The following is an 18373-nucleotide window of genomic DNA, read 5'->3' on the forward strand; positions in this document are numbered from 1 at the left end:
TTAGGTGCTTTCATGGCCAAGTCAGTAGAGATTACTGCCTTGGGGTGACCCTGGTCTCCCAGAATATATTGGAACAGGAGATGCAGGAGTGTGACCCACAGACTCAAAGCAACCGCAGAAGAAAGAGAGCTGATGTGGAGCCAACTTGGGCCCTGAGTCATAGGGCAAGATAATCCCAGCTGAAAGAGGCTAAGGAGATCCTGCCAGCTGGCTACCTCAGGAGCATGCCTAGACCACCACCCTTCATGGTGACCTATCAGCCCAAGGTCAAGAGAACTGGAGCGAGGTCTCAAGCCATGAGAACCTCTGAAGGGCCCAAGAGAATACCTCAGGAGAGGAAAAGCTGGTTTTATTCATCTTTCATGCCCATCCAGGGCCCCAGCTCTAAACACCTGAAAATGAGACCCAAGAAGAGCAATGGCACCACCAAGTTAGAGCTGTCTGCTTCCTGGCCTCTCATCCCTCTCCCAGGGCCAACCAATGGTGGCTGGGGCAAAATGGCCCCCAACAAATGGTGGTGGTGAGCAGGGACAGAGGAGAAGTTCCACTCCCCACCCAACTTCCCCATCGCAGCCTTTCTGCCTAAAGGGGGCCTGAGGCATGCAGGGAAAAACTGAGTGCCAAGCCAAGCTTTGAGTTCTGACTTTTCCATCTTAGATGGGATATCTGCATTGCTCAATTGTGAACTGAAGTAACCGTAACCATCTATTACCTAACAATAAATGGAAATAATACCTGCTTAGTTTGCATGCAGGTTTTGGAGAAGATTACCCTCCCTGAATCAAGTCAAACAACCAAGCGCTGCTTTGTTCATGGCAGAAGCTATGCTTATCTGTATACTGGTTACACAGGCATGTCCTGATTGATGCTTATTCACCTCACACATACATTCAGTCATATCCAGCCAGCCACACTGGACTACCCAACTAGCAAAGAGGTCAAAGGCTTTCCTTCCCTCCCAGCCTTCTCTGGGCGCTCCTTCCTCTTTCCACTTCTCTCCGTCCATCTTCCTCCCTCCCTCCCTCTCCCTCCTTCTCCTGTTCCCTTTCCACTCCTCTCTGTAAAGCCTACTGCATTTTGATATTCTCAGTCTCAGTGTCCTCCTCTTCCAAATCCCAGGATCTTGGTCCTCACTTTATAAGGAAAGTAAATGGTAGGGGAATGGGAGCCTGACTGGCCTGGCAGGTGATAGAGTCACAGTGATCCAACAGGATGTGAGTATCCTGATAATGAGTAGGCTATCACGGATGAGGGTTTGGAAGCAGACTGTCATCCTGCTGGACACTGAGCTCTTCAGGAACAGAAACCATGCTTTATTTGCTTCAGTGTCTCTAGCAGCAAGCCCAGTGTCCAGAACACAGTAGCCCTTCACCAGAGTTTATTGGAAGGATGAGCTAGTGGATGAATAAATGAATGGGAAAATGGATTTAGCAAAAGGCCACAGGGATCATCATTTGGTCACATCTATTTCAAGTATTATCTCCAACAATGAAGATAAAAGAGCAGTATCTAGCAAATTTGTGGTGACCAAAGCTGGAAAGGAGGCATAATGTAGTAGATGAGAGACTCAGGACTCAAGATCTCAACTGGATGGATGGAATGGGTGAAAGAAACAAGATGAAATTCAAGAAAGATAAATGTAACCATCTGCACTGGATTCAAATGGTCAACGGCCCCAGTTTGGAAACTGCTTCCTTTGGAAATCCCCTGGGAAATTTTTGGTTCAGTGTGAGTCACAAGTAAAACATGGCTGCCAATACAGACATTCAGAACCGGGCTTAGGCAGGCCATATCAGAGAAGGCTCGGGAAAGGAGGATACTGCTAAATAGAGCATGTCAGAGCCTGGTGACTAGGAAGGTAAGGGATTTGGGAACTTCAATATATAAGAAATAATTGAAGAAATGGGACATTTGCGCATGGAGATAAGACACAAGGAGTCAACAAGAGTAAGTTTAAACTGGTTGATGAGCCATACTATAGATGAGGAATTAGTTTTAGAATTCTGCCACAGTAGAATTACAGAGGGGTGAGGTGGAGCTGAAGATACATAAGAACCCTGTCCCAGAATATCCCAACTACGGAACAGGCTGCTTTACGAGGCAGGATCACTCCCACTAACCTCAGGAGATTCAAAAGAAGCTCAGGAATGATCTCTAGGGGTTTGTGCAGGCCCTGGCCTCCCAAGTCCCTTTTGGTCTTGATAAGATGGGAGTCCACCCAGTCCACCTTTACTAGGTAAAGCCAGTCAGAATTCAGGGAGCAGGTGGATTACAGAGTGAAGCTGTGGCATAAAGAGATACCAGCTATATCTGAAGCCAAGTAAAGAGTGTGTCTGATGAGAGGCATTGGGGGGGCCAAACAGAAGGGAGATGAGCCAGGACCAAAATTAGTTAGGCGCCACTATGTTTGCAAGGCTTACTTAGAACCCAATATTCAAAGAACGTTCATAATCAGTTCCAATAAGAGCAAATAATATTCATCAAGCATTAATAATAGGCAGATCCCAAAGTTTCCTGTCTCTTGGAATTAAAGGCCAAATAGCCCTACTCCTCTAGGGTCAGAAGCAGGTGAACTAAGAGTTGAGGAGAAGGGGCAGGGGACTAAATCAGAACCCAAATACCTTCAGATGGTTTTGTTCTGCTGAATATGAAATACATATTTGGAATCTTTGGTTTTAAACATGCACTTACCTTATAGGAGACTGGTTCTATGTGTGGCATCCCCTAGGCGCTGGTTAGAAGTGCAGACATACTGAACCAGAATCTTCATTTTAATAAGAGCCCTGGGGAGTTCACAGGTGCATTAGAATTTGAGAATCAGGGGCGCCTGGGTGGCTCAGTCTGTTAAGTCTGTTAAGCATCTGCCTTCAGCTCAGGTCATGATCCCAGGGTTTTGGGATCGAGCCCCACCTCAGGTTCCCTGCTCAGTGGGAAGCCTTCTTCTCCCTCTCCCTCTACCCTTCTGCCCAGCCCTCCCTTTCGTGCTCTCTCTCTCTCTCTCAAGTAAATAAATAAAATCTTAAAAAAAAAAAAGACCTTGAGAATCAGTGTTCTACACTAGAGTTGACCAAAAAATGTTGCTTTCTTGCAGTCTTATGCCATCAATCCAAATATGGGACACATGACCCAACAAGTATGAGCATATTTATGAAGACAACAGGACAGATCTTTGGCATTAAGACCATCCCGTCTGCAAAACTGGTTCCCGCGGTTCCAGGAAGACGGACAGCTGCTGCCCAAGTGATTCCATGCTAAATCAAACAGCTGGGTTTAGCTTAAAGTAAACAAACAGAACATGTATCTCAGAATCTGGTAATGACGAGAGAATAGGATGGCAAGTTTGATCCTTGGAATCCAACGATCCAGTGCTCTGGAACCCACCAATCCAACATGAGAGGCTTCAGTGATTAGGGTAGTTGAGATGAACGATGAACACATCATCTGTCTTGACCTTTAGCTCTTCCCTCATTCTTCTCTTTAGTACATGACCCCATGCTCTACCATGGTGACCGCTGGTGCTATTTTAGAAGGGGTAGCAGAAGCCACCTGTTCTACCTGTATTGTGAAGGGCACCTGGCCTGTCATCTGGAACAGAGCAAGGATGAAAAGGGAATTGTAAGTTTTATGATAAAATGCCTTGAAACCTTTTTGTTTGTTTGTTTTTTGCACTGCTCAAGTACATTGTCCTTTTTAGTGTGAGAAACAACCCAAGAAACCAAGAAAAATGGGAAAACATCAAGGCTTAAAATGAAGGATAGTCTGGCCTTGAGTGAATCAGAAAATCCATGATTTTAATTCACATCTAACCATAAGAAGCAACGAAATGGCCTTTTGATTTGTTCCAGTTTTAGGACCAAATCCAAACATCTTATGTAATAGGATGCTCAAGACTATTACTCACCCAGTAGTATTTCTCTTCTGAAAATCCCAAGAAGGGCTTTCTTTAGATCGACATTTAAACAGAGTTCAACCTTCCAACATTCTAAGGTTCCACCCTGTAATTGGGCGCAACTGGATTCAGCAGGGGTAGCCCAAGGTCACAAAACTCAGGCCCTGAAATCTCTCCAATACAGCCCCAAAAGGGATAGCAGCTATCTCTGTGGTTCTTATTTACACATTTTTTTCCTGTTCCATAAATCAGATGTGGGGTGGGGGGAGAAACTCTTGTTTGGCCTTCGCAACAGGACAGATCCACATATGTACAGAAGGAGCACTGGGGGACCCTGCCCTCTGCTTTTGGGGGCCACTTGTGTGCCTGGCAGTCCTTGCTCGCAGAAATGAACAAGTCTGGGAATGAGGGCAGGGTGGCAGATAAGCAGGTGGCTGGGGGCCGGCAGGAGACATGGGAGCCATGGTAGGTATAGGCTTCCATTCCACATCCTTCTCCGAGCTCACTTGGGCAGTGGGATGTCTCGGACAATCAGGGACCATTAACAGGCACCATCCACACGTTTATCAGTAAGAGAGTCATGTTTATTGGCAACGTTCCCCCTGGCTTCACCCAGGGAGGGGAGCTGCTCTTTATACCCTGGTGTCCCATGGGTCAGAGAAGAACCCGTCTTCCCCAAGGCAGAGCATGCCCCTTGCCTGCTTTATCCAGCAGTTTGGCCAAGTAACTCAGCAATATTCATTTAGCAGCCATAATGGAGTTGGTGCTAGGGAAGGCCAAAACTAAATGTGCAAGATTCCGTCCCTGCCCTCAAGAAGTACCCCATTGTGTGTGTGTGTCTGTGTCTGGCGGGGGCGGGTGGGATATACTAACATGGCAAACTAGGGTTCACAAAGCAGGAGACAGTAAATGTCAAGAGAGTGGTAAAAACAAAGAAAGAGTGTGTAGTTGCCTGGAACAGAAGTGCAGTGCATTGTAACAGGAGTGAGGCAGGAGGGTGGAGGGTGGTCAAGAGATCTGGGAGCCTGAGGTCATGGGGGAGGGCATTCAGTGGTGGGCAGAGAAGATGGGGGACAGATCAAGGGGTCTGTGAAACTGGGAGAGAGGGGTGCAGTTGAGCCGTAGCTGGGGACAGTGGCTGCAGTGGAGGTCTCTACTCTGCGCAGGACTCCTCCCTTGGCTTGTGGCGTGGTCCAGAAAAAAACCTTTGTCAAGGAGGGCCAGAGCCATCCTGAGGACTGACAGGATGGATCAAGTGCCCAACCTTGATTGAAGGAATATTTCAGATACTCCTCCAACTCCACCTTTTGCCCTGCGGGCCAAACTCTTTGTTATGCCAAGGCCTTAGTAGTGCTCTCCTTCCACAGGGAGACACAGGACTAGTAATTGTCAATCAAATCTATCACCAAAAAAATGCAGGTATTTGTTACAGGGAGAGAGGGAAGCATGCCAGGCATGGTCCCCTCCACAGCGGCATGGTGGCTGAGATCGCAGAAAGTGTGAGCTTCGAGTAGCCAGGCCCCACTCCACATCTCATCCATTCCTCCTTTGGACCCTCACTCCCTTCTTCTGGTCTCCTGCGCAGCCTCCACAGCCCAGACACTCTGGGGTTGCTAGTGTTCCCACAGACTGAGAAAATAAGCCATCAGGGCTGCCCCCTCTGCCACATTTCCCCGCCTACTCACTTAACTCATATGGCACCCACTCCTCCTCAGTCCCACCCTTAATCTCAGAGGAGGAGGTAGCCTTCTTGCTCAAGGCCAGCCTCTCCCTCACTTCTCCACACACCATCCCTCCCTTCCTCTGTCATGGTGTCTGTTCACTTTCTTCTCAGCTCTCAGCATGACAAATATCCCTCCAATCCCCAAAATCAAACTCAACAAAAACACAACACAACACACACACACACACATATACACACCCCTTCCTTTAACCTCTTGCAGCCATTGCCCATTGCCCACCTTCCCTTCTCAGCCACAGTCCTTCAGAGGGTGGTCTTTGCTGGCTCGACCCATTTCCTCAATTCCATTCAGCCCTTGACCCTGGCTATGGCCTCTCACCCTCACTCTACTGAAACATGGTATCTTTTTTTTTTTTTTTTAAAGAGTTTATTTATTTGACAGAGAGAGAGAGATCACAAGTAGGCAGAGAGGCAGGCAGAGAGAGGAGGAAGCAGGCTCAGTGCCGAGCAGAGAGCCCGATGCGGGGCTCGATCCCAGGACCCTGAGATCATGACCTGAGCTGAAGGCAGAGGCTTAACCCACTGAGCCACCCAGGCGCCCCTGAAACATGGTATCTTTAAGATCACCAGTTACCTCCCTGTTTCCAAATCTGGGGAAAACTTTCCCCTCCTCATTGGCTGGATGCTGTACCATTGCCCTTTCACAATATCTTGAATCTCTCCATTACCCTGGTCTCTGTCTTTCCTGTGTCTCCTCCTGCCTCACTGACTCTCCTATTACCAACCCTGCTGGGAACCAAGTGTCCTCTCCTTCCAGAAGCATCCATATCACCCTCTGCTAAGTTACAGAACTCTCCTCCAGGCTCCCTTAACGATCTGGCCCTTACCAAGTTATATCAACATTATCTGTTTATGTGTTTCCCTATCAAGCAAGAAGGGCCCAGAGGGAAGTGGCTATGGCCCTAGTGCCTGTCACAGAATACAATGTCCACAGATACACCACAAAATTTGTTCAACCAACTTGGAACGAATGCCAAAGGCAATCTGGACTGATTTCCAGCTTGATGGTTTGTTTAGGATTTCATTTCCAACTGCACGTGTTCTTTCTTTTTGACTCAAAGGCCCATATTCTAAAGGTACAGCCCTCTAGAAAGTGCGGATGAGAGCTCCACATTCAGTGGGGAAGCTCCAGACCCAATTTCTCAAGGTCCTCCTTAGTCTACTTTCTTATTTTTGGTTACCATGTTGCTGGGGTCTTCCACTGACCTGGCCTTGTGTCCACTTGTGGGTGCTCAATTCTTGCTGAACAGAATGTGGCCATCATCTACAACCATACCAACTCCTAAGCAGCTCATAGGGACAGTGAAGTCCCCTGACTGGGGACTCCATGTTTATAATTGGTTCTCCTTTTATGTATTTGTAGCAATAGTGGTCATCATGCAGACTGCCTTTACAGGGTCACCTACAAAACAACATTGGCATTCTAGAATCCCAGGAACCCACACTACAGTCATTATCAAAGGGAAGTTGGTATGTGGAATCTCTAACACACTTCACGTTGTTGCCAAGCATTGTTGACCTCAACCTGTCTCCACGGTCCCAATATTTAGAATGGAACTCCTTCCCTTCCCTGGATTGTCCTGACTTCTATTTAGTGGCTATGACTTTGGATTCCAATTCTGATCCTGTTGTTTTCTTATCCAAGGGCATAGACCCTGGCAATGTTCTTGGGATGTGCTTCCTTTCTTCCCAGTTTCTTGGCTACTCATCCTGGCTCCTGCCCCATTGGCTCTGACCCATGTTTACTCTTCAAGCCCTTTAAGGAGAAGCCATACATCAGTCATCTCAGATAGCTCCTTCCTACTTCCCCCATATGTCCACAAAAGCTTTCTAAAAACCCTCTCTTCTCTTAACCCTATAAGAAAGCAAGCTTCAGGGATGATCGTGGATTTGTTGCTTCCCTCAATCACCTCTTCCTAGCTGGTCCAGATTACAGGGGTCAGGCCAAATTGAACCAATAAACACTCCTTCAGCCCACTGGGTACTGGAGATAATGTACGGTGGATTGATGTTAGTGACAGTGCATGAAATGGTGGGAAACACCCTGAATGGGGTTAGAAGATGTTACCACGTAAGTTGAGATGAGCCCTTGAACAAGCCATTCCATTCTTTCAACCTAGATGGTCTCTGGGGTCCCTCAAGGTCTACTAGCTCAGATTCCTGGTTCAAGAGGTTCCCCCCAGGACTATGAACACCTGATTCACTGCTGCCCCTGTATTCTCTACTACCCCTTGAAGACTGCCAAGTCACTCAACGGTCCCATAGAGGCCTCCAGCGTCCCAGGGCTAGTACTCACAGTAGCCTTCTAACAAAGGCTCACTCTGTTTCAGTTTAATTCAAACATCACAGGGACGCCTGGGTGGCTCAGTTGGTTAAGCAGCTGCCTTCGGCTCAGGTCATGATCCCAGCGTCCTGGGATCGAGTCCCACATCAGGCTCCTTGCTTGTCAGGGAGCCTGCTTCTCTCTCTGCCTCTGCCTGCCATTCTGTCTGCCTGTGCTTGCTCTCTCTCCCTCTCTCTCTCTGACAAATAAATAAAAATAAAATAAAATAAAAATGTGTTAATTCAAACATCACAGAGGTAGATAGAGAGGGCAACCAACAGAGTGGCCAGCCAGGTCTCTGATGCTCTTCAGACCCCAATTAAAACAGATATCCTATATGTATGTGTTTATGGCTTCCAGGTATTTGAATCCACAGGACCAGAGCCTCTCTCAGCAGAAGTCTGGCCCCTTGAAATATCTCTCTGGGCATGGTTATCCAGAGATTCCCATTACCTTTCTCTTCCTGTGCTTCATCAGCAGGGAACATGGCCAGGATTTGGGCCACACTCAGTCTGAACTCATCTGCATATTTATCACCTAGAACAAAAGTTGTCAACCTTTTTCTATAAGAGCTAGACAGTGAATACTTTTGGCTTTTCAGGCCCATACAGTCTCTGTCAACCACTCAAGTATTCAACTGTGCTACTGTAGCACAAAGCAAACCATACAAGTAAGGGTGGCTGTATTCTAATAAAACTTTATTTACAGAAACAACTCAGGGGCCAGATTTTACCCAAGGGCTGTCTGTTGTCTACCCCTAGAGAAGCACTACCCATCACCAGCTGGAACTGGTTATCTAGCTCTTCACTAGAGGCACCTGGGTTTGGGAACTAAGTCGGATCCCTTTGTGGTTGTCCCTTTTGTTTGTATAATCTTGCATGGCTGGATCATTAATGGTGACATACATGGTTGAGTTAGGACACAATCTGCCTGAAGACATTTAAGGACAATGAATACCCTGGTCCTGCACATCAACTCACTTTATTTTGCTTATCAATAGATTACTGCTATTCTTGACCACCATTTGCCAGGAGCATTCTCCCTGAAGGCAATATTTTAGGGGATGAGGGCACTGCAGTGCTATCTAAACTGAGTACATTGTTCTTAGGCTGAATTTCAGCAGTGACCTCAGTGACTCCAGTTCCAGATGGCCGCCATATGTCCTAGTACACGTGTGCTAATAGCCTCTGTTAGAAGGAGAAAAAGTTTCCATTTCCCCTCCCTGCTTCCACCTCTGGTCCCCAGGGCACCCCAGGCCCCAGCTTTCTGTGCTTTCTGCAACATGTTGCTGAGCTCAGTTCAGAGCAGAGAGGTGAGGGGGGTGGGAAGGACAGTATTAGGGAAGGAATGCAAATTTTGGAGCCAGAGAAACCTGGGTCCAAATTCCAGCTTAGCTCACAACATGAGTTCTTCATCTGTAACAGAGGAAAAGTAATGCTACTGCCTACTTTACAGGACTTCTGGGAGGATGAGGTAACAGAAAGGGTGTGAAAGTACTTTGGGAAGACAATTTGGTTAGTACTGCTGTTACTTCATCAGGTGGTGATAAGCTTAGCCCCTCCCTGCACCCCGCTGTCATTGTTCAGGGATGTTTCCTGTCGCATGGAGAAAGTTGGGAAAGAAGAATCTCCAGCTGAGACATGACGAATGTCTGGCAAATGACCTCTCTGCACAAGTCCTGGTTCCCTGTCACACAGTGGCAACTAAAACCTCACCTTGATGTCCAGTACTCTGACAGACGTACGTTTAAGTGTCTTTGCAAACATTATCTCATTTCTTCTTGCTACAGCCCTGAAAGGAAAGCCGAATATGTATTACCACCTCCACCGTCCAGGCAGAAAACTGAAGGAAAGGGCCACTAAAAGAATTTCCAGAAAGCATCCATCAGTTTGTTTTCCATAAAGTTATGAACCTTTCCTGTCACCAAAAGAAAGACCTGCTGGGATTTCTCCTAGTTCTATTTTTCATTAAAAATATTTGTTTGGAATGCAACTCTAGATGCTCCATGCCTGGCCCTTTCAGTGGCATCTGTCACCCTGCTTCTTGTCAGTGACTTACCTGGAAGCTGCATTTAACCCAGAAGAAGCTGGTAAAGGTTTGTGGAAGTGGGGAGGAGGGGAAGAGAAGCAATGGCTTTCATCACTAAAATAAATGCCAAAAAGAAAAACTGATTTAATTCAGAGCTTATTTAGTATTTTGAAGGGAGAAAAGGTAAAAACAAGATCCTGGTTTAGTTGTGTGCTCACCCAAGCATTGATTTTTGTCTCAGAGCTCTGAAAATGTCTACGAGGTCAGAGTAGAAGCCTTAACTGCGTGTCTCCTCCTCTCATAAAGCTTTATGATGAGGCAATGCCTTCCTGGACTCCCAAACTAAAGTTGGATTGGATGCATGGAGAAAAATCACATCCCCCTCCTACTGGTCAAGCCAGGTGTGATGCTGAGAAGCCACGGGCTTTCCAGGTGGACCCAGGTCAGCATGGCACACAGCTGTTATCTTCTCATCAGTTAGCATGTTCCAAGTGTGGGTCAGTTTTTATCCCATTTTAATATCTTCAAACCTGGTATCTTAGACTGTTGCTACAAGGGGATGTAAACCTCAGAAATTAACCTATTGTATATGTGTGTGTGTGTGTGTGTGTGTGTATACATATACACACACACAGTATATATATACACATATATACATATACATACATACTGTTGTATGTGTGTGCGTGTATATATATATACACACACACAGTATATACATATACACACACATATATGCACACACACACATAACACATGTACATGCATATATAATTCTAATAATATTATTATAGGGGCACCTGGGTGGCTCAGTCTGCCTTTGGCTCAGGTCACGATCCCAGGGTCCTGGAATCGAGCCCCACATTGGGCTCTCTGCTTGGCTGAGAGTCTCCTTCTCCCTCTGCCCCTTCTCCCACTTGTGCTCTTTCTCTCAAATAAATAAAATTTTAAGAGAAATAATATTATTACAGATATACTACATATAATATACATACATATATTTATGTAATTTTTAAAAAGATTTTATTTATTTATTTGACAGACAGAGATCACAAGTAGGCAGAGAGGCAGGCAGAGAGAGAGGGGGAAGCAGGCTCCCTGCTGAGCAGAGAGCCCTATGAGGGGCTTGATCCCGGGACCCTGGGATCGTGACCTGAGCCGAAGGCAGAGAATTTAACCCACTGAGCCACCCAGGTGCCCCTATTTATGTAATTTTTAACAATATTATTTATTCCATTTTTATTTGAGTAGACAACAAACTCACGTGGTTCAAGCAAAAACTAATTAAAAACTCCACTTCCTCCCGCTCCCCAGTCTCCCCACTCCTGCATGTTATTACTGCACTGTAGCAAATCGAAGACATGATCGGTTTTGAGATGTATCATTTTATGTACTATTAAGAAAGAAAATAATATGGTGGATTATAATTCTAAAATGCCACATAATGGAAGACACTTTCCTATTTCATAGATATCCAAATGAGAAAAACACGTATGTCTTAGAACCCATGAAATAGGGTGGTCTCCTTGTACACATTTCCTAGTTCCTTTATGCATATATAAGCAAGTACAAGTACAGATGTCAGCTCTGCATTCTAAAGAGAGCAGAGTACCTAATGGTCTCCTTGTTGTTTTTTTCACTTCGAAGTCTATCTCAGAGGTCTGATCGTATTAGTACATAAAGATCGCCCTCGTCCATTTTTATGGCTGCATGCTATTCTATTGAACGGATGTGGTATAATACGTCTAATCAGTTCTCTATTGTTGGAAATTTAGGTTGTGTCCAATCTTGTGCTCTTTCAAATGATGCTGTAACAGATAGCCTTGCATGTACGCCATTGCACAAGAGGCAAGGATTGCTATAGGATTAAAGTGTGAAAGTTGAGAGCACCTGGGTAGCTCAGTCAGTTAAGTGTCTACCTTATCTGTCAGGCCATGAACCCAGGGAACTGAGATCAAGTTCTGCATTGGGGATCCCTGCTCAGCAGAGAGCCTGCTTCTCCCTCTGCCCCTCCCCTGCCATGCTCATGTGCACTCTCTTTCTTTCAAAACTACATAAATTTTTAAAAATCTCTTTTAAAAAAGTATGAAACTTGAATAGCTGGGCATTTGTAATTTTGATGAATTTTACCAAATTATCTGCCATGGGGGCTCACACCAAATTTGCCTATTCCCCACAGCTTTGCCAACAAATAGTACTTTGTTCTTTTTTTTTCAAATCTGATAGGTCAAAAGAAATGGGATCTTACATCCAGGTGGCCAACAGATACATGAAAAAGTGCTCCACATCACTCAGCATCAGGGAAATACAAATCAAAACCACAATGAGATACCACCTCACACCAGTCAGAATGGCTAAAATTAACAAGTCAGGAAATGACAGATGCTGGCGAAGATGTGGAGAAAGGGGAACCCTCCTACATGGTTGGTGGGAATGCAAGCTGGTGCAACCACTCTGGAAAACAGCATGGAGGTTCCTCAAAAAGTTGAAAATAGAGCTACCCTATGACCACCAATTGCACTACTGGGTATTTACCCTAAAGATACAAATGTAGTAATCTGAAGGGGCATGTGCACCTGAATGTTTATAGCAGCAACATCCACAATAGCCAAACTATGGAAAGAACCTAGATGTCCATCAACAGATGAATGGATAAAGAAGATGTGAGATACATATAATGCAGCCATCAAAAGAAATCTTGCCATTTGCGACAACGTGGATGGAACTAGAGGGTATTATGCTTAGCGAAATAAGTCAATCAGAGAAAGACAATTGTCATACGATCTCCCTGATATGAGGAAGTTGAGAGGCAGTGTGGGGGGTTTAGAGGGGAGGAAAAGAATAAATGAAACAAGATGGGATCGGGAGGGAGACAAACCATAAGAGACTCTTAATCTCACAAAACAAACTGAGGGTTGCCGTGGGGAGGGGGGTAGGGAGAGGGTCGTGGGGTTATGGACATTGGGGAAGGTATGTGCTATGGTGAGTGCTGTGAAGTGTGTAAACCTGGCGACTCACAGACCTGTACCCCCTAGGGCTAATAATATATGTTAATAAAAAAATAAAAAATTTTAAAAAAAGAAATGGGATCTTAGGATCATGTTACATTTCTCATATTATAAATGGAGTTAGCCATTTTTCCTAACTCTTAGAGCCATTTCTATTTCCTTTTCTGTGAACTGTCTGCTTATACCTTTTGTCTATGTTTCTATTAGCTTGTTGTACTCATTGATTTCTTTTCAAGTAGATCTATACTTTGTGATATGAGTGGCAACTTTCCTGCTAGTTTGTCTTTATTTATTGGTTTGTTTTAGCTCGTGTATTGTACTTTTTGCCATGCAGACAGTTCAGTCTGATTTTCAGGTAACTAAACTTGTCAACCTTTTCTTTTATGGCTCCTGGATTGCAAATCATACTTACAAAGGCCTTGCTTACTCCAAGGGTATGCAAGAATTTCCTCCTTTTTTCTTTAATGATCTTGAAGATTTCGTCTTTTTGCATTTAGATCTTGGATCAGATTTGGATTTTTTCCTATTATATGATATGAGGACTGAATTCATTTTTATTTTTAACTCAATAGCTAACCTGTTGTCCCAATGCCATTTATTATTTTGTTTTATTTTGTTTCATTCTCTTTTAGAGAGGGAGAGAGCCAGAGTGGGGGAGAGAGAATCCCAAGCAGGTTCCACACCCAGTGAGGAGCCCAATGTAGGGCTTGATCTCACAACTCTGAGATCATGACCTGAGCCAAAATCAAGAGTCAGACACTCAACTGATGGAGCCACCCAGGCAACCCATCCCAGTACCATTTATTAAGCAATCCATCATTTCCCACACTCGTTTGAGATGCCACCTTTATAACTAAATTGCTATATGTATTTGGCTCCATCTCTAGACTTTTCAACCCATTCCATTGTCTTAGGTCTTCCTATCTATAAGCTACCTATATTTTTAAATTAAGTGCAGTTCTAATTTCAGATGTACAGTCTAAAATCACTCTCAAGGATGGGTCACTCTGAAAGCCCCCACCTGAAAACCTATCTTTGATACAACCCACCTTGTTTTATAGGCTATACAATAAAAAACAACTAGGAGAATTACTCTGTTCAGTGAAGGCCTCCAGGGAACACTTGGTGACATGACATGGCTGCTGTTTGATAGAATAGTAATATTGATCATTACAGTTTATTGCTTATGGCTCCAGAGGTACATACCAGAACCCTACACGGAAATGGCCAGTGCCTCTTAGCAATGATCTCCAGTGTGCCTGGCACCTTGGCTTACTTACCAAGAGACCTATAGATGTTCCTAGTTCCAGCCCCACTTCCCAGCTTCCCTAGCAGCCTTCATTTATCTCCTTCTTACTCAGCAAAGCCACCATTTCATCTAGGACCGTAAGGCTTCTAAGATAATCAAACACATGGCCTCCTCATAAAATACTGGGCCCCTCTGTCCTAAAGGCCTCAAGGTTGGAATAGCAAACCTAAGTTTTTTTGCGTTCAGTATATGGGAAATTTCAACTCAGATTGGTGAACTATAACATCATTTCCAATGATCTCTGCCTTCTGATATTTGTGTTCCTTTGTAGTCCCCTCCCACACAGAATCAGAGCTGGTATGCATGACCAAGAGAATAAGCAGACATGATAGCGTGTGACTTCTGTGTAGGTCATGAAGGCATTACAGCTTCTCCCTTGGTCGCTGAACTCCTTGCTCTATGAAAGGCAGCCACCATGTCCTGAGGACACTCAAGCAGCCCCGTGGCATGACCCATATGGAGAAGAACCTCGGTCCCTGGCCAATAGCCAGCACCAACTCACCATCCATGTGAGACAATCAAACTGAATGGTGGCAATAGCCCCAAATAACACAGGAGTGCAATCTCATGAGGGAACTTGAGTCAAACACCACCCAGCTGAGCCATTCCCGAATCGCTGACCCACAGAAACCATGCAAAATAATAAACAATGACTGTTATTTTAAGCCATGAAGCTTTGGGGTGATTTGTTTTACAACCTTAGATACGGGCCATAAAGCCAACAACAGGAGCCCAACATCTGGTCTCTGTCTTCAATGTTCTGGACAGAGAGCCTCACAAGGTCGGGCACATTGAAAACCCTCGAGAAACAGTCATCATCATTGTTAATAGTATTCTTTCATTACTACTATTCTTCTACTGATCGTGCTGTGTTGACTGTGGAGTTTCACAGCTCATTCTCTCTCCAGACTGTGAGTTCCCTCAAGGCAGTGCCTCGGTGCCGTTTATCTTTGCCTCTTCAGCTACTGGGCACCACCCAGGACATGGTAGAGACTAACATGTGTATCTTAGTGGGGTGGCCTGTGAGAGGGTAAAGGCAAATTCACGTCCAGATACTTGAGCCACATGGACATAGAACAGGGATATTTTTTTGTAGTGCCAGGAAAAGGACCAAAGAAAACAGGGCAGAGCCAGGCTCTGGGGAAGAAGGCAAGGCAAGAGTTTGTCGGGATGTGTGGAGGGCAGGGCAGCCCCGGCCAGGTTGTCCAGATCCTTGCATGAGAGGTTCTACTTCTCTTTTAATGAAGGAAGTTCAAGTTCCCCTACTGAACTCTCTGCCTTTGGTGGGATCTTCTGAGTGTAAAGACCCTCACTTGTCACCAGCGTAGGTGGCACCTTGGACCAGTCCACTAAACTCACTAAGCCTTGGTTTCCCCTTCTGGAGGCTGAGGCTAACAACAGCCACATGTGAGACTCGGGCACCCTGGAGGGTTAAACATGATCAGGCTGGGAAAGCGCTTAGTGGCCCGGCAGGCACGTGGAAAGAGGCCAGGGAATGTCTGCCACTAATCACATGGCAAGAAAGTCTTAGTGAATACCATCTTTCATTTGCTGGTATCTTGATGCCAAAGCCTTTCAATGATTCTCAAGCTTTTCTGCCTCATTTGCTGAAAGAACCAAGGCCGACTCACGCATGCTCACACACATACACACAGACACACACACACACACCCTTCCTTCTGGAAGAGGTTAACTATTGTGACCGGTACAATTAGCCCCTTTCCATTTGATAACAGCCCCATCTAAGGAATTCACAACCGTTAATTAGAGGCACCCGGCAATCTTGTGAGGGAGGAAAATTATCGCTCTGAATCTACACGTGTCTGAAGCAAGTTGCTCTGGGGTAACCCCAGTCACAGAGCCCGGGCCTGAGCAGGGACGGAACAGGATGGAGCCTGCCAGCCCACAGCCCCTCTACACCGCCTCTTCCCTCTCCCAGGGCTCCAGGGGGCTGACTGGAGGCCCTGCAGTTGTAAGTTCATTATTAAATCATTTCTCACCAAAAGAAGAAAAGGACTCGAAGCTCCACACACCGTGGTTTTTAAAATGCTAGTCTCTCTTCAATAGAAATTGAATTCACTGATGTAGCCCAGGGAAAAGCGAGCTCCTTCCTCCCCTCCAAATGATTCTTTCAGGGTAATATAGCAGTTAAACCTTCAGGTACATAATAGCACGCCGGTCTATTAGCTAAGGCGATTTTATTCTTCAGCTTGCAGCTTCTCGCCTGACAGTTGTCACCTAGACAACCATGTCTCCATGAACTCAAGAGGAGACTGGGGGGCGGGGGGTGTCCTCTGAGGAGACAGCCAGCCTGATACATCAAATCTTCTGGTGCAAAGGAGCCATTCTTGGCTTTGCGATGTGGAACACACTAAATAATGCATTCGACTGTTGTGTCTTCATCCTTTCCATCCCCACCACCGCAGGCCCCTCCTTGCCTGTGACCTTGAAACACTCCCTGAGCTTCATGCCTTCCCATTCTCCTGTTCTCAGCAAATCTGGTTTGGTGTGAGTATGTGCGTGTGTGTGTGAGTGTATGTGTACGCGGAACAATTTTCCAACCTTGCAGCTTCCTCACTATGGTTTTTATTTTGAAACAAAAGAACTGCAAGGGCAGAAAGTTCTCGGTGCCAATGGGTGAGGAGACCAATCAGACAGAAGCCCTGCCAGCCTCATGTGACCGAGTGAGGAGGAGCCATTGTGCTCTGCCCCAACCTGGGAAGGGCCAGGCCCCAAGGCAGGAAGGGAGAGCCATCCCTCCCGGTCTCAAACCGCAAGGGCACTATCAACTTAGAGCGGCCAGGGAGCAAGGGGAACACAATAACAGTTACAGGACAGAGGCCCATAGTGGCACTTTCCTCACACACCTCAAGCAGGGTGGCAAGGGCAATGAGGGCATTGGTGGCCAACTGTGGTCCCTCCTAGGACTGGGATGAGAAAAGCTGGAGGGCCTGTGAAGGCAGCTGAGAGATATAATGTGACGTCTGCTGAACTGAGGCATCTTGAGGGAGGGGCTGGTTACTCATGAGCTGGGCACATTTGTGATGGGGGGGAATGCATCTAACTCCACGGGCTGGCCACTCACTCAATGCCTACGTGTTCTCCTGAACTCTCTTCCAGACCCTATTGGTTAAGCGCTTCCTGGAGGTGCTTGCAAGATGATGACTGTGGGGGAAGAAGGACGCTTCTTTGAATATACCCATCCATCCCAAGCAGCCCATGCAGCAAACAAGCAAGCTATCCTGTTAGGTCTTAATTTGGGCCTTTGTGGCTCCCAAGACCCCACAAGCTAGACCGTGGCTTTCTCCTTGACAGCTCTCATGGCTATGGTGTGCCTAGGGTCCCTCTGTATGGGAATCAGTCGGTGGCATGCTGGAGCTAGCTCATAATGGCTCAAAAGAGCTGACTGTGTGCATCTCTTCTCAACTCCATGTTTGGTGGCATCATGCAGGCAGCTTAAAATTAGGCATGGTTGGAGTATCTATACCACAGAGATCAGCTACAAATCAGAGCCTTTGTTCATTTGTTTAAAAGCTGGCTTAGCAACATACTTCTAGAACCACCTATACCCCAGGTCCCAGAAATTCTGGTTGATCCATGATGTTAGGATAGGATGACACTATCCTCCCCGACAGAACACCTGCCCTGAGTCTGGTCAGTCAGAGTGCTCCATCCTCTTGGCCATATAATCTGATACAGGATGGGCTTGTGACACACCATAGGCCAATCAAAGCCTTCCTTAAGATTTTAACCAGAGGGGCAGCTGGGTGGCTCAGTCGGTTAAGCATCCGACTCTTGGTTTTGGCTCAGGCTGTGGTCTCGCAGTTGTGGTACTGAGCCTCACATCAGGCTCTGTGCTCAGTGCAGGCTCTGCTTCAGAGTCTCCCTCTCACTCACTCTCTCTCAATCTCTCTCAAATAAATAAATAAAATCTAAAAAAAAAAGACTAATCAGAGCTAAGAGGGGAAAATGCCCTTCTCCTGCATTCAACAGGAATAAGAATCCTGTAAGCCTAATGTCGCCATCTTTTTCAGTTTCTTCGCAGACAATAAGGCCAACACAGAAGTGAGCACGA

General features: G+C 45.9%; 1 long non-coding RNA gene across 1 annotated transcript in view; it reads right to left on the reverse strand.

Annotated features, from left to right (window-relative positions):
* Positions 1 to 9696: 9696 nt before the first annotated feature.
* Positions 9697 to 18373, reverse strand: part of LOC125092365 (uncharacterized) — a 53765-nt gene continuing 45088 nt past the window's right edge. The window contains exon 3 of the long non-coding RNA XR_007124886.1: positions 9697 to 9744. This is a non-coding gene — a long non-coding RNA (uncharacterized LOC125092365). The remainder of the gene's footprint in view (positions 9745 to 18373) is intronic.

The sequence above is a fragment of the Lutra lutra genome, chromosome X (genome assembly GCF_902655055.1).
Source record: "Lutra lutra chromosome X, mLutLut1.2, whole genome shotgun sequence".
Taxonomy (NCBI): Eukaryota; Metazoa; Chordata; class Mammalia; order Carnivora; family Mustelidae; genus Lutra; species Lutra lutra.